The sequence below is a fragment of the Mesocricetus auratus genome, unplaced genomic scaffold (assembly GCF_017639785.1).
Source record: "Mesocricetus auratus isolate SY011 unplaced genomic scaffold, BCM_Maur_2.0 Super-Scaffold_100024, whole genome shotgun sequence".
In the NCBI taxonomy this organism is placed as follows: domain Eukaryota; kingdom Metazoa; phylum Chordata; class Mammalia; order Rodentia; family Cricetidae; genus Mesocricetus; species Mesocricetus auratus.
The window spans coordinates 9,274,831-9,289,768 of record NW_024429205.1 but is presented as its reverse complement, the minus strand read 5'-3'; positions in this window follow the sequence as shown (position 1 = coordinate 9,289,768).

Sequence of the window (14,938 nt, the reverse complement as noted above, 5' to 3'; positions counted from 1 at the left end):
TCTCTCTCTCTCTCTCTCTCTCTCTCTCTCTCTCTCTCTCTCTCTCTCTCTCTCTCTGTCTCTCTGTCTCTCTGTCTCTCTGTCTCTCTGTCTCTCTGTCTCTCTCTCTCTCTCTCTCTGTGTTATATTTTTAGGACACATCATAGAATCATAGATATAACCTGTGTATATTGATTTGTTTCACACAGCATTGTGTATTGGTCTCTCTCCCTACCTGCCCTCCAGTGCTGAGGTCACAGGCATGCGCTGTCACTGCCAATTTCTACATCAGCATTAGGGATTTGAACTTGGATCCTTATGATTGGACAGCAAGTACCTTATCCACTAGGTTATCTCTCCTGACCATGCCTTCCACGTTTTCAAATGTTTCTACATAAGTATTTTGTACAATATTCATATTCAGTAAGCATTTTGGATATGCGTAGCTCCCTAGACCCACACAGGTCTTGTAAACATATAGGTAAGACCAGTGCAATTCTCACATTTTGTACAATAGTCTCTCAAAGGGTGTACTGTTATCAATAGAGACATCATTTCTTTGCTTTAGATGTGCCAGCACCAGACACAGTCAGAGAGGATCACAACTTCTTTAGTCTTCTTAAATCCCAAGGAGTCAAATTATCTTTCCTATTCAAGAAAATTGCTGTATTTTGAGAGATAGATGAGACAAAGGCAGGCTAAAAGAAAAGGAATGTGCAAATGAGTCATCATTTTACTGTATTGTTTTAAAAATGGTCTCTGTTTATTAATTGATTTTTTTTTTGCTATTTGGTGTAATTAAGACCTTTAGGAAATTACATAGGCTAAGTAGACAGCTGCCTTAGAAAATGTAGTCAGAAGAAGTTGGCAATTACTCTTGTTAAAAATGTGTCTATGTGCCAAAGTGAATGGACATTTATTTCTAATAGATGAACATATTCTCAATTTATTCACATTTGATCCAAATTTGGCAATTTACCTTATTTGGTATAAAGGTTCTCATAATGCGTGAAGAGGGTTTTAGCTACATTCTTATAGTGTAGTTAGAAATTATGTTTAGCCTTTGATACATCATTTACTATTTGAATAATTGTTTTGCCTAATTGGAATAGCTCTCAGCTCCCCTAATTTAGGAATTTTACCGTATATCATTGTTATTTGGATGTAGGACACTGTAATTAGATATTGGAATAATAAAGTCTATTTTTTCGTGTAACTATTTTAAATATAGGTATTAAGTGTCTAAGAATTGTTATCAGATAGCACATATGGATATTTAAAAAATGAAGATAGCATACTATGAATTAAAGGAAATAATTTTGATGATTAATCTTGTTAAAAATTCCTCATAGTGGTCACATGGCAGAAGAGTGATTGCTTAATAAAGAAATTAAAATTAAACCTTACTCTTTGCCAACACAAATTCCATAGCTACACACAAACAGTTTCTATGTGATTCTCAGCATAAATGAATGTATTACAGTATGGCTCCTTCCCCAACATTTCCCTAGTTCTCACATAGTTTTCCAGTAAATTTTAAGATATCTTCAATGTTGTCATTTTTATTCCCAAGTAAAGTCATTTGGAATTCTGGAATTCAGTAGTAAACATTATGGAGAGATAAGATCTTTACATATAATTATTAGAAACAGAAAAATAGGCAGATTATAGGGAGGAAACATGATATAATTAGATCACCAAATAATATTATGATGTTAGAGGCAATTCCAAATCTATACAATCTCCCATGAAATACAAAGTATCTTCAAGGACCCTGAACAAAATGCATTCTAGGCTTTTTGTTAGGAGTTATCAATGGCATGTTTCATTTCACGCTGCTGTCAAACTGGTGAGGTAAGCACAGTTGTTAAAATGTGAGAGAATGGGGATGGTTAAATGACTCCATGATTTATAATTCACATGGCACCTGCAGAGGACCCTGATCTTTTCCCAGCACCCATCTGGGGTAGCACATAACTGCCTGTAACTCCAGCTCCAATGGATTTCTCACCCTCTTCTGGCCTCCGTGGGCACTGCCCTCCCAAGTACATGTACACAGACACATATTAAAATATTCATAATAAAATATTTTTAAAGGCTGAGAGAATGACTCTCAGGGTTGGAACTGGGGCATGCCTGACTTCTACTAAAGCTGAGAGAGATTTTGCTTTTTACCAAGCACACCACAGTTGATACAGCATCCAGGGTTTTCATGATTTAAGAATTTTCTGGAGTACTTTTCCACTTTCATAACACATAGTTCTCAAACTGTCTTGAAGTTGCAAATAAATAGATATATCAGACATCTCAGTGCCTTGCTTAATGAGCTCCTATAATCTAAGGAAAAAACTAAATACAAAAATATATGCATAATTCAAACTAAAAGTTTACCTGAAAGTTTGTTGAGACACAAAATGAGCAATAAACTTATTAAATTATGCTAGAAGGGGAAAACTTTCTGTATTATACTTTCAGGTTTGTTATTTTTAAATAAACATATTCCTGAGTTCCTGTCATAAAATTGAAATAAATTATCTCTACTTCCAAAAAAATTACTGTTAAGTTTGGGAAATAGCTGTGTAAGACCTTTATTTATAGATGGAGAATGAGATTTCTAATTTAAATTATAGCATAAGAAATTTCTTTTCTAAAATAGGAAATGTTTATACAGTGTTTATCTAATATATAGTAATATATAGATACAATATTATCCATGTATATGTTTTATTCTAAAAATCACATCTTTACCAACCATGTATTTGTGATGGTATATTTTGTATATATTATACAACATAAATCTACTCTATGTGCTATATGTACTGTTTATTATATCCTCAATTACTTAAATATATATTACACATTACATACTAACCTAAACTGCTGTGTGGCAGTATTTCACAAATCTTTAAGACCTAGGTTTACAGCATTCATCAATACAGGGGTGTCTTATGTCTTTGTTAATTATTTGCATATTTCACCAGAAAATACAAACCATCGAAATGAAATTCAATATTCCCCGCAATATTCATCAATTATTACTTCGCAGTGACCAAACTTCAATTTTACAAAACAGACTATCAGATATGAGCCCTAACATAAATATTTGGGCTTAGTCAAATGAATATTTTTGGCTTTTTCACCTGAAATTTGTCTTAGGATACCAAAAGTAGTCACGTTGGATTATGTGTAAAAGTGATAATCACTGAAGTATGTATACATGAAGAGTTTAACACAGGGATATTCCTCTGGAAGTTATAAAAAACAGTGTGTTAGAAAAGCATGAACTATGTTAGGGGTGTCAACTTGGTATTCTGCTGACATTTGCTCAAAGTAGCTATTGTATTTTCTAATGTTTCTATGCACTGTAGGGAGTTTAACACCATATTGACACTGTGTCTACTAAACTGTCAGTAGACGTTTCCCATATATAATAAGCAAAACTGAATGCTAAACATAATCAAATATCTCTGCGATGGAGGGCAATCCTTTTCAGATGACCTTTCCAGATGAGCATTGAGAAACCTTTGTTTAATAAAATATATGGGTGTGTGTATTTAAAATAAAAAGCATAAATTATTTTAGATAAAATTTTCTACCTAATAAAAATAATTTCTCTTGGTCCCAAGCAGTTTTTACCAACCCCATGATTAAGTGTCTTCTAAATGACAAATGATGAATAGCCTTTACTTAATGGACAACCCTTCTAGATGAGATATGGATACAGGGCATAAAAACCGGCGAAACTGCTGTAGTATGGTTTTATGACAGTGTCTACAGAGATCCATTTTTCTTGACTGATCTTATAAGCCATTATTTTAACAGTTATATTCTAGGGAGAAGATTGTGTGTGAATGTATGCATGCATATAAATGTGTGTGTGTGTGTGTGTGTGTGTGTGTGTGTGTGTGTGTGTGTGTGTGTGTGTGTTTCAGGGCAGGGGGAGGAAGGGGACAGAGAATTGCCCCAGTAAAGACATACCAATTCTGTGGCACTCTTTATTGTGACAGTATTACAAATTCATAGTGCCAGCCGATTATTTGCTTGATGTGGATTCTCTCCCTGCTTATTAAAATTAATGTTTTTTTTCTGAAAACCTAAAATCCAGGCATAATTGGAATGAGTTTGGTTTAAAAACCTCATGGCACACATCCAATCAAGGCCATCCCTGAGGTTTTCATCAGACCTAGATTTAGAGAATTAAATTAATGAATTTTAAAGAAATAACTTTTTGTGATATTTGTGGAGAGAACATAGAGATATTGCCAAGGCATCATCTCAGTGCTCTGAGAAGACCTTAGGTCAGAAGTCATCATGCTCATCAGGTCAGAGGTCATTATGCTCATCCTCATAGGAAGATAGGGGCTGAACAAACTGAAAATTAATGGACTTTTCTGGCTCTGTCAGGGATTCCCAATGACAGGACAAAGTGTCAACCTGATATTAATAGAGAACCAGGTAAAGACAGAATTCAGCCAAGCTTAGATCATGTGAAGTAGAAATGAACAAAGTCAGAAGTAGACAGGAATATTTTAGCACTATCCCAACAGGCATGAATGAACTCCATAGAAAGAAAATCCTAGAGGCTGTAGTCTTGGGAAGCCTTTTCACTTTTAAGAATCTTAATTTCAGGACTTTGAGTAGTTCTAATAGTGATATGCAATGGTCTCTGGAATGGGAGGCAAAGAAGTTTCCATCTGAAATATTCATGGTACATTCTCCTAACAAAGACCATGTCTACCTTGTTTACAATGGTTCAAGGACAGTCACTCAAAGGAATCTTGGTAAACATCATTTTTGCCACCTAAGCAAAGGATGTCACCCTAAAATTGCATCATGTTTCTCCTATCTCCCTCATTGCTATATCAACAGGGCTTCAATATAAAAACAACAAAACTTAGCTGGAAAGTTATAGGGCTATGAGCCTATTTTAAAGGGAATTGTTAGGAAAACCTACAGTTAAATAATCAGTCATCCACTTTAGAGTATGTGACAGTTCCAGTGACAGCATTTCTAAGGACAATAAACACAGCCAACTCAGAGCCAAACCAACATAGAATCTTGTAGCCAGATTTGTCTATCCAAATTGTATAACTAATAAACCCTGTTAAGTCTTCACAAAATAGTAACAAGTCTCAACATGAAGGAAACATTTGAAAAGCCAAAACTCAGCTCACACACTCTAAATAATTAGGAATTATAAGACAATTAAACTAAGACAAATATAATGAATGCATTGAGCACATTCATATATAAACTAGACAGCATTAAAGGGTGACACATTAGATTAGCAGTAAGGGGGAAACACAGGAAGAAAAAATACTAGAGAAAAAATATTATAAAAGAAATAAAGAATGATATCAAAAGCAGGCTCGGAGGAAATGTCGTTTTCAGTAAGCCAGAAAGCATGAATAGGAACTGTTCAAGATGAAGAAAGCAAGAGAAACAAAGGAATAAACATGCAAGGTATGCACTGGTTCCTTTGTAAAACCTCATACTTATAGATTATTGTAACAAGAATATCAAAAAGGAAACATAAGATAATAAATAGATGGAATATTTAACTATTGATAAGAACTTTAAAATAGACTTCAAACCAGAACCTTCAAACATAGAGAGGCATAAATGATAAAATGAAATGAAAAACAAAACAAAAAGAAATACAGAAGTAGCAACCAGTAATCTTTTGCTAATGAAAGACAAAAACAAGAATAATATTCTTTAATAATAGTCTTATACCATTTCTGAGGAGTGGATGGGTATGGACTGGGGGTAGGTAGGAGGAATGGGTGGAGGGGAGAGAGGGGAAATTGTGGTTATGTAAAATTAATAACAATAAAATATATAAAGTTAAAATACAGCAAAAATAAAAACAAAGGCATACACCAGTCTATCCAGGGAAACAAGACTACAGTCCTATTTCTCAGCAACTGTGCCACCAAGACTGTAGAACAGGATTCACAAAGCGATAGGGGTGTGGGTGGTACCCATATAGAGTTGGTATCCAGGAAAAAAATATCCTTCAAAAGTAATTTGATCAGCATGATGTAGTTCAGTAGTGAGAAGATGTGGAAATTCAAAGTCTTGGGGGACTCTGGAGTTTTATTGATTTTAATTCTAGGATTTTGTTTCTCATAGGAATGACCTAGGAAAAACAAAGTCTTTATTAGAAAAGAAGCAAAAATGCCAAGGGAATCTCTAACCAAGTCATATTCCCTGCATAAAATGTTCAGATTTCTCCAAGGGAAAGAAAGGTTATAGCGTTCAAAACATTGATCTACATAAAGTATAAAAAAATACATGAAATAAGTCAGACAGTAACAAAAGTATTATTCTTAGGGAAGGGGAATAAAAAGAGTGTAGGGTGTGGGGAGACAGGGGTTTATAGAGAAATTAGGAAAAAGGGTGAGCATGGCCGAAGCATGATGAAGATATTCCTGGAAATTAATATTATGAAAGTAATAACACCAAAAAATGAACCCTGGAAATTATAGAAATACGACTATATGATGTATTAATTAATATATTTAATAATTTATTTGGAATAAATTATTAATACATCTAATAAGAACAGTTTTAACAAGTTAATGACAGTAAATTTAGTAATTGCAGTAGATGAATAATACATGCTGATTAAATTCTCTCCCACCTTTTTTTCATATTCTTTCCATCTCTGTCAAGTCACCTCTATCTGACCATTACCCTTCCTAAAGTATTGAGTTTTATTTTCTCCTTCCAACCCATTTAACTCATACAGGGCCCTCTATGTTACCATTGGAATGGAAATATACACTAGAGCCTAGATGCGTCACTGGTGAGTACACAAATGAAAACTTTGGTCCTGGTTCTCCCTTAATCTACTAGTGGCAAATATTTCAGTGATGAGTAGTTTCAGCAGTCAGTAGTTAGCAGTTCAGTGGTACTCCTCCACCCATACCTGCCTACTGGAGTGTTTGTGTTCTAAAGACACAATGCAGGCATCCTAGCTAGTCTGGCTTCAAAGTGAGATGGCTACATCTAGCACAAGAAGACGGACTTTTCTCGGCTCTTCTCCTTTCTAGTTTTAACCATTTCTTTTTATGAAACTCAACTCAGCAACTTATAGAGCAGATTTTTAAATCAAACATTGTGATATAATACAATACAAAGTTATATTAATTTGATTATTGCATACTATAGAATGGCAATAGGAAAACATGAAACGTCTTAATGTTCTGCAATTTGCTTCTACAAGCACAAACTCTATGCAAACAGTAAAATTATTGCAATTCATAACAGAGGCTCTCCCATGTCTGAAACAAGGCACTCAAAGCCATTGGATTAGCAAGCACAGTGCAAAGCGCTCATTTGTTCAGAACCAAAGCTGCAGTGAAGTTGATGAGGCAGCATGGTTGAGGGCCACCAGAAATGCCCTGCATTTCACATCTGATTTTAAATTAGTTTCTGTGTCTGTGTGTTCAGAAACCTTTTACAGTTGCCATGCTTTAACAATCCCTGCTCAGTTGTGCAACCTCAGATAGCATTGCAAGTCACAGTCCGAGAATCTGGGAAGGGTGTGTATGTGTGTGTGTGTGTGTGTGTGTGTGTGTGTGTGTGTGTGTGTGTGTGTGTGTAAATCTAATACATATAATGTATAATGTTACTATATCCACATCAGTATAGTTCAGGTCTAAAACCAAGGGATAATATGTTGAAGGCTTGGTCCCCAATGGAACAGCGTTCAGAAGTTCAGAGGTAGTGTTTGGGGGAGGTGATTGGATTGAGGACTCTAACTTTGGCACATAATTCAATGGGCTACTGAGAAGGGACAGAAACCAGATATTCTTTGAAGGTAATCAGCCCTTGGAAATGTTCCCTTGGTAGTTACATCTCTATCTTGTTATATCCCCTCTTTCTCCCTGTCCTCCATCTTTTCCCTGCTCTCCAGGTCTTCTCTTTTTCTTCTGCTTCTCCTCACTATAACTGTGTCTTCTTTCTGCTTTTCACTTACCCCTCGCCCTTTATTGTCTCTCTCTCTTCTCTTCCTACATTCTACCTCCCATCACCATTTTTCTCTCTTCCTCTGTCCTGGCTGCCATAAAGTGAGCAGCCATTTGTGCCACATGCTTCTGCCACAATGATTTTTTTAAATCTCAGGGCCAGTGTCATTATGGACCAGAGCCAGATAATTTGGACTCACCTCTGAAACTGAGAGGTAAAATAAAACTTGCTAATTTTCTGAGTTATCATAGGTATTTTGTCACAGCTACACAAAATGGAGGAACACCAAAACATTTAAACCAATGAATATAAAATATTATACTGTATAATACCATAAGCTTGTCTTTAGGAAGATACAGACTTGTAGCATGGATTATAAAAACTCATCTCATTGTTTCCTTTACATTCAATTAATAAGTAGCTCTTTTAAAAGACTATCCATACATATTGTATAGGAGGCATAGTGTTGAAGGCTAAACAAATCTATTTATTTTATTTGTCTATCATTTATGCTCTTTGAAGGCAGTAGGTCCATAGATGTGCTCACCTCCTGGTTGCATCTCTGTCTTGTTGGTTTTTACATTCTCTCTTGTTGATCTTCCATAAAATCAATGTATTTGGTTTATGTAAGTGGGGAAGATGCAAAGGACTTGGGCTTGTTTAGTAAGCATCATATCACCATTCAAAGACGATTAAGACACTGTGTTTCTTTGAATCTGCATATTGAATTTGGAATGGTTGGTTCCAGTGATTGGGTAATTAGAAGAAAGCTCTCCATATTATACAAGCTCAATAGTTAGAAGTTTAGCTTTGCATTATTAAAGTAAATTAATTTAGGTTTGAAGGTATCCTTTTAAGCTATTTCATATTTATTCGTTTTAGCATGTGTGTGTGTGCATGTGCGTGCATACGTGGGCTTTGCCTCTGTATAATAGACATCTATGGGTGTTGTTCATGGGGAGCCCAGAAGAGGGAGTCATATCCCTTGGAACTGAAGTTACAGATAGTTGTAATCCATCTATAAGATGTGAGAATTCAACTTGATTGCTATGCAAGTACTCTTAACTAATGGACAATCTTTCCAACCTTTGACTTTTTAAACTACTATTAAGTAAATTTTCATCCAATCTAAATATTTAATAAAAGCTAGATCATTTAAGGATATATTCTTAAAGCAAATAACAACCTCAGTCAGTTATATAGAACAAACTTCAGCTAATCTCAGGTTAACAGAAGATTATACTATGTCTGTCTAAATTAAATATATCATCAGAAACACCATGCTCAGTAAGTTAGTTGCCCAGTTGTAATCAAATCAAGATCTCTATATTATTATAAATAAAAATATTATGGCTACTATTTCAGAGGTACCTTGTCCCTGCTTAGGCCTAGTAACAAATTAGTAGAAAACCCTAGATACCTGCTAATACCTGCCATTCTAGATACTTCTCCCACTTAGATGTAGCTAAGCTATTCACTCCCAGGCTAGAAGTTTAGAGTGGAAAATTACTGACAGCCAACCTTCCAGACAAGGTCATCTAATAAACTTTAAAATAAACATGCCATGAAGGTGGATTTAAAAGCCATTCATATATAATTTGAAAAAAAAGCAAAGGTGAGTGACAGAGAGAAAGATGAGGGTTTAGATGCTGTGGAGGATGTCTCCTCTCATTTATTCAACCAATAAGAAAAGGTAGGAAAGGGACTGTGTTACAAAAACTGTCCTCTGTGCTCAGTCAGCATGCTTTCCCCTCTAGGCTAAAGTCTGATCTTGAAAGGTCTCAAATGAAAGTTTTTCTACCCTGACTCACTCTCTAGTACTTCTCTTATTATGAAATAGGGGTCTGTGTTCCTTACATACATCTCACTTCCATTTTTAACTCATGAGTGCTTCCTTTCCATGATGTTGAATAGAGCTCTCTGAACCTCTCTTGGTTCTGAAGCCTGAATAATTCTTTGTCAAAGTAAACTCTATTAAGTATGGAGATTTTTCTTTAAACAGATTCAGGTAAATAACTGAGAATTGTTTATTAAGACCGGCAGTGAACCAGGTGGTACAATCATTTTGGCAGCTGGTAGACATGAACAACAATGGAGGGGCATAAATATGCAGACACATGATTTAAGGTGCTGGAGGGGGAACAGAATAATAAAGAATAGGATCTGTACAAATACTGGGCATAAGAAGACTCAGGGGAAAGAGAAGTAGTAAGCACAAAGAAGGGGGAAATGGCTATCATTCTCAAATCCATTAGAGCAGCAGGAGTCCTCAGGGATGAAACCTGTTTGTCTATAGGACAAAGACGAATAGACTTGATGCTTTTCCCATAAGAAAATCAGATGCACCCAGGAGGCCAGACTGTGATTTACATATGAAATTTACCTCCCAAGATGCTCAGGTAGTGAAGGTTAGAACCTGACTGTCTGTGTGATTGAAGGCAGCTTTGAGGTTAGATCAGCTGAATATATTCATTATATGTTCTCATTGTGGCTGGAAATACCTGAGAAAGACAACTGTTTCTACTCCTAGAGTAGAGGTACAGTTCATCCTGCCAAGAAAGGTATGATGGCAAGTGCTTGAGGTGGCTGGTCACGTTAGGGTCTCAATTAGGAAGCAAAGGAAAATGAGTGCTATCTCTTTTGGAGTCATTCTAAGATCAGCTCATGGAATGGTGGCATCCACATGTAAGAGGCATCTTCCTACCACAATTAACCAAATCTAGAGATGCTATTATCACAGGCACCTATGGAGCTTTGTCTCCTAGGTGGCTCTAGATCCTGTTAAAATGGTAGTTATGAACTGTCAAAATGAAGAAGCTAAATGGGCAGCTGGTAGGTCTAGGGTATTGGTAGGAAATGGGACATTGGAGACATGCTACATTGGTTCTAAATGAGAAACTCATGCTGAGATACATTTCTTGGAATACTAAGTCCCAGTTAGTGGTGCTGTTCATGGCCTTGTTGTACTTCAAGTTTGCTCTCTGCTTCATGCTTGTGGTTAAAGATGTGTACCCTCTTGGTTTCCTGCTCTAGGTAGACATCATGCTGTCCCCACCACTAAAGTCTCTACACCTCTGGAAACACAATCAAAAATCAACTCTCCTGAAAGTTGCCTTGGTCGTGGTGTTTTATCATAGCAATAAATAACTAAAATGCATCATATGAAAGATTATATCTTGTCCAATCTCTCCCTCCCCTAGCCTTTATGTCACTGTGACTGAAGTGCCAGAGAGACAGACATTGCCATCAGACCACAGCTTAATGTAAATCTTTGAGTCCTAAGGTTTATCTTTGAAGAATATACCCTAACTAATCCTAGAGAAATCTTCCAAAGGAAGCCTGCCTTTCTCTGAGAGGAACATTTTATTTTGCAGCAAGGAACAAGATGCATCATGTGTATCAAGTTCTTGCAATTTGATCATGAACAATACCAACTTTCTATATAATAATGTGTCTAAATTATGAAGTTTTTCTGCCAAAATTGCATAGATCACACCTACGTGCACACATATGCAAAAAACAAGTATCATAAAATAATACTTGAAAATTTGAAATTTCCAGTTTCAAAATTCTGTAAAGTAAAATTGAGTGGCATAATCCATTTCTTAAAAGCAGCTAATTTTTCTAAGAACTAAAAATTAAGTAGGAGCTTGAGCTTTGGTGGAATTATGTCTAATTTTCCCTTGTGGGCCATGCGATATAATTACCAGGTAAGGTGCTTAGGTCTATAATAAAAAAAGATACTCACGTTTTACATTTTAAAATCAAGAAACAATTAAGCTGTGAATTTCACGTTACTATTACCTCTAGCATAATTGCCAGACAATTTTCAGGCCATAAATAACCCTGCAATTACTTAATGCTTTTTTATGGTCTGCAGTCTACACGGCAACAATTACATTATTACAGAATAATTATATGAATTACTTTATTTGTAATTGCCATAAAAAGCATTATTCTACCACTTTGTTCAGAGCACAAAGACTGAGTTGAATGCATGCAATGCTGTGTAGTTGAGCTATTATTAGGGAATTAAGTCTTTACTCTTTATCATAGATTTGAAGAAGTACATGTACAAGTCTCAGTGGGTCACTTGTCAAACGTTCTTTTTTTGTGCTTTAAAACATACTTGGTAAAGCAAGACAAAGAAAACACCTAATTCATTTCATTACAGTTTTCTTCTACATGTCTGTGTACAAGAAGGCACTATAAGATCATTAAATGCTGTGAATGTGGTTTTAGAGACACATGAATTTTGCACTTTGTATTGCAGGAAATAGACTTCACATACCTAGATGTAACCATAATATTTTAAATTCCCTAGGACCCAAAGATATTCAAATAGACTTAATATCTAAAGTATAATTCTACCAGAATAATTGGTTTTATTAATTATAGTACATTTAAATCAACTGTCTAATTTAAATTAGATATTCAAGCAATCAAATGAGGAAGAACTATGGAGGAGGAAACATAGTCATTTTATATTGCTTCAGTAGTCATGTTCCTATTATAACCAAAATTTTGCTGCAGATGAGTTTCATTTGGTGGTTTGGGGAATTCCTCTTTGTGGGAGGAAGGCTTACTATGCCTCTCTCTGACAAGATAAAAGAGAACATGTTGTCTAGTCCTGATGTTGACAGATAGCAGAGGCTCCTTCTTAGGAGAGAGAGCCTGTGCAGCAATCCTAGTTACTGTTAAAATATTATCCATGAGATTAGGAATAATTTTCATTTAAGTCATTGCATTAGGCAGGGTACTAAGGAATCCAAGCACATCTATGCATATGTGTGTCATTTTGTGTGTGAATATTTGTGCACGTATATGAATACATATATGTATATGTGTACACACATATATGTGTAGTATATATAATGTATTACATGTGCACATATATAAGCATAGTATATATACTTGCGTTTATATATAAGTATAGTATATGTAATATATGCATATATATACACTCATAAGTATAGTATATATATGTATATGTACACACATATACATGTATAATATATATGTATATGTACACATAAATATAAGTAGAGTATATATAATGACATATTTATTCTATTCAGATTTTCTAAAGATTTGATAAGACTTAAATACATATTGGATGAAGATTATTCACAATATGCATGGAAATATGCTTTATTTCCATATTGACCTCATTCAGAAACATATTCATTTGAATTGGGAAAATGATTTACCATATGCCTTGCACACATGGTACAGCTAAGCCAATATATGAAATTACCTCCAAACCTTTGGATTATAAAATACATAAATTAGCACAATGGAGTTAAAATTTTTGAGGCAGGTTTCTTTGTGCATCTTTGGATCCTGTCCTAGAACTATCTCTGTAGACCAAGTTGGCCTCAAAATCACAGAGATCTGCCTGCTTCGGCCTCCTGCATGCTGGGATTGGAGGTGTGTACAACTACTTGCGACCCCCGGGAAGGGACCCCCGACCCGCGGGGGTGAGGTGATGAGGGTCACTACTAATTTAGTGGGCCTTCACGAGCAGATCCGATCTGGAAAGTGAACTTCAAGAGGTTAATGGAATCAGGCTCAAGACAACGTTCGCTGATCAAGAGCCTTTATTTTTTTGGGGCGCGCTGGAATTTATAGAGGAAGGACCTCAGGGGGTGGTACAAGCATGTCAATCAACTCTCAATTCAAATATACACCAAATACGGTAAAGACAAAGCTGTAATTTTCCATCAGTCATTAGTTACATTCCACAAATGCTTGTCAGTGTAAGTCAGGTGCAAGAATTAGGGAAGGATAGGAAGTGTACAGCAGAACACTATAATCTTGTTAACAAAGACAATTACTCTGTAAGGGTACTTCCCCCCTGGCTAGGCGGGTGGGCTGCCCTGTGTAAATTTAACTTTTATGGTTAGCCTTTTCCTTTGTCTCAAGGGCATGTGTGCTCGCAGTCACGTAGGCAGAAGGCCAAGAAACGGTTGACAGACTCCATTTTGTTCAAGGTTCTAGCAGTCCCCAATATCTCCCCCTTTTCTATATAGTAAAAGAAGAGAGCAGTTGGGTGAAGTGCCTGGCTTAGGTTACCTGGTGGGCTTCCAGTTCTGGACATGGCGAGAGAGGATACGAATTAAGTTTTTGCCGGCAATGTTTAGAGAGCCATGTTTGCTCCCAGATTCTGGCACCAAGCTATCCCCGTCTTAAGCATCTCCACAGCCTGGAGCAGAGTGAACGCGGGCAGTTAGCCAGGTACTCAAACTCCTGAAAGCTCAAAGGCTGGAATGTAGGTTTGTCTACAGCCTCAGGTTCTTCGGGGTCTTGTTGAGAGAGCTGCTGATAGTGAACCTGAACTGAATTTTTGGTAGCCTCATCAACCTGATTTTTAACAAAACCAGTAAGGCGGCGAAATGCCCAAGGACCAAAGGAAATAAGTAACATAAGGCCAATAAAAGGTCCTAACAAACTAGGCAGCAAAGTCGATAGCCAGGGAGAGGTAGAAAACCAATTTTTGTACCAAGATTCACTTTGATCCAAATTTCTTTTTGTTTCTTCCAGACTCTGTTCAACTCTTCTGATACTATCTCTAACTAATCCTGATTTGTCTTTGAAAAAGCAACATTCCTCTTTAAGGGCGGCACAAACTCCCCCCTCCCGCAAAAAGGCGAGGTGGAGACCGCGACAGTTTTGTTGTATCACTTCAGCTATGGAACCAACAGTTTGTTCTAAGTAATCTAAACCTCTTTTTAGCTCATTTATGTCTCTAATAACAGTGCGGGTTAGAGCATTAACAGAGTCCTTTGTGTGGATTAGGGAGTAAATTCCTGTGCCAGCTCCTGCTGCACCCAGACCAACCAATATGGCTAATGTGAGGGCGGTTACTGGCTCTCTTTTTTGGCGAGAGAGAGTTACAGTTGGATCACTTTGGGGCAATAAATCAGATTCAGGGCGAACAGTCAATTTGGGCACGAGTACAACAAGGACGCAGTAGTCCTTG